Source organism: Tarenaya hassleriana, unplaced genomic scaffold, assembly GCF_000463585.1.
Source record: "Tarenaya hassleriana unplaced genomic scaffold, ASM46358v1 Cleome1, whole genome shotgun sequence".
Lineage (NCBI taxonomy): Eukaryota > Viridiplantae > Streptophyta > Magnoliopsida > Brassicales > Cleomaceae > Tarenaya > Tarenaya hassleriana.
Genome location: NW_010960187.1, coordinates 5,514,164 through 5,516,809, shown reverse-complemented (window position 1 = coordinate 5,516,809; position 2,646 = coordinate 5,514,164).

The following is a 2,646-nucleotide window of genomic DNA, read 5'->3' as shown; positions in this document are numbered from 1 at the left end:
CTTATATATATATATATATATATATATATATATATATAAGTGTTTGACTATGTTAATGTAGGTATCAGGTATGCCGTTGGTAGGACGAAAAATGTTTAGTAAAATACTAAGACACGACAGTAATTTCGATGAGATAAAAAAATTATTATTTTAAATCATTAATTTCTCATTTGACATCTTTCCGATTCCACCACACGTGTGTATGTGGATATATATGTATATATATATATATATGTATATTGTAAATTATCGCGCACATACACACCTATATGTATCCACGCTCGTGTAGGAAATTAGTAATATGATTTTGTTTGTCCTCGAGCGAATGAGTATCTGGCTTTTGGCTGGAATTCTTGAGGACGTTGAATGACGTGGCATATTATGATTGGTTCAAAATTGAGTTTTTTTTTTACATTCTTTGGTCCTCCCTCTGTTTATACTTTTCACACGAGCAAAAGTTTAACGCGCCTTCCTCGGACCAATTGCAAAAATGTCCTTAAATGATACATTGTACTTCAAGTAATACCCTTCATAAAAAAAAGAAAAAAGACAACATCAAATATAACCTTATAAATGTAGTTTCCCTATAATACTCTTTTACTAATTTATATAATTTAATAAAACAAAAATATTTTTTTTATATTTCTCTCTCTTCTCTCCACCTCTCTCTCCCGCTCTCTCTCTCCTTTCTTCCATTTTTTCGCGCTTGTATTACGCTCTCTCTCTCTTCTCTCTCTCTCTTCGAGCTCCTCCTCTACAGTGTGGATTCTCACCAAATTTGTTGAGAGAAACAAGCGAAATCTCCAATAATCTCATCCAATAAGCATAGATCTCATATATAGGTAAGTTTTCTTCTTTAAATTCCGTTATATACTTTGGGCATTTAGGATTTTTTTTTTATGAAAGGGTTTTGTTGTTTTCATGTTTATATTCGACTCATATGGTATAAATGAGTAAAATGTAACATATATATCAATAACATGTCGTATTTTGTAGACTTAATTGAGTTAAATCAATATTATCATGATTCACATTAGTCAAATTGGTCACATTAATTAAACTATGTCAAACTGGTCAAACTCTTCTAAATAATCAGAATCGACAAATCCATCTAACCGGTCATATTGACGAAACTGGTCAAACTGGTCATACTTGTCAAACTGGTCATACTGGTCAAATTGGTCATACTCGTCAAACTGGTCATACTCGTCAAACTGATCATCATATATCTCACATTTTGTGTTTATTTTATACAGTCATAATGGATGCAAGTGATGAAAGAATGACGATTATTTATTACAAGTCTGGTGGCAAGTGGACATTGAATTCGAGTGGGGAATATGAATGGGATGGAAAAGTTAAAGATGGCAAAGGAATGATATTCCTTTTTCCTCCGACTGATTTGACATACAACCAGCTTGTTGAAGAGTTACATTCTGAGCTGGACGTAGATAAAGATAAAACAGCTATCAAGCTAAGTTACTTGCCGACTATAAAAGGAAATAGTGAGCCGATTTACATATCGAATGATAAGCAAGTGTTTATTTATCTCATGGACAAAATAAACGGAGGAAGGAGCATGCTTCACGTGGAGATTGAAAAAGTAAAGCTGCGAGCAAGGGAATATGGAAAAGATAACGGTGTGGAATACATTCCTGATTCCGTTAGTGGTATTGGTATTGGACCATATGGGGCTGTACTTTATGCAGGTTATAATAACAATATGATTCAGAGTCCTGATTTCAAAAGTAAAGCTGCGAGTAATACGATACAATTTATAGATGATTCGGATAATGAAGATACTATTGTTGTAGGAGAAGATGCAATTGTTTTGAAAGAGAAACCTGCAATTGGTATAGCCTGTGGAACCAACAAAGTCGACTTTGTTGATTGTGATGGTGCTGGAGATGGAGATGGAGATGGAGATGATCTAAATAATTTGGCTGTGGTAGCTGCGGAGGACACATCGTTTTCTCTTTCTGTATTCAATTTTACCGATGGGTTGAATATAAGTATTGGTTATGAGTTTGATAGTAAGGAAGCAGCTCAGGAATATGTACGGAAAGGCGCAGTTAAGGCTTGTTTCGGTTATGCTACAGTAAAGTCTGATAAGAAACTGTGGGAATTAAGATGCAAGTTTTATAGATCGGGTTGTGCTTGGAAATTGCGCATCGCAGCGATTCAGAATTCTGTGCGTTTTAGTGTAAGATCACATAATCCCGTTCATACTTGCAGACCAGTATCCGAATCAGAAAAAGCTTTGAAAGGTTCAGCAAAGTTGGTTAGAGATTATTTAAAGGAAGAATACGCTGGTAAGCTTGAAACTCCCACAGCAAAAGAGATAGTAGAACGAGTGCAACTCAAGTACGGTGCGAGTGTATCATATATGATGGCATTGAGAGGAAAGCACAGTGCTGAAAATGAGATTCGTGGTAATCATGTTGAACATTACAGTAGGCTTCCTGGTTGGTTGCACATGTTGACGGAAAGAAATCCTGGGACTATAGCGAGCATTCAGTTGGAAGATGATAACAAAACTTTCAAATATCTCTTCATCGCCTTGGGTGCCACTATAAAAGGATGGAACTATATGCGTAAAGTGGTTGCTATTGATGCAAAATTTCTGACGAGCCACTATAAGGGCGC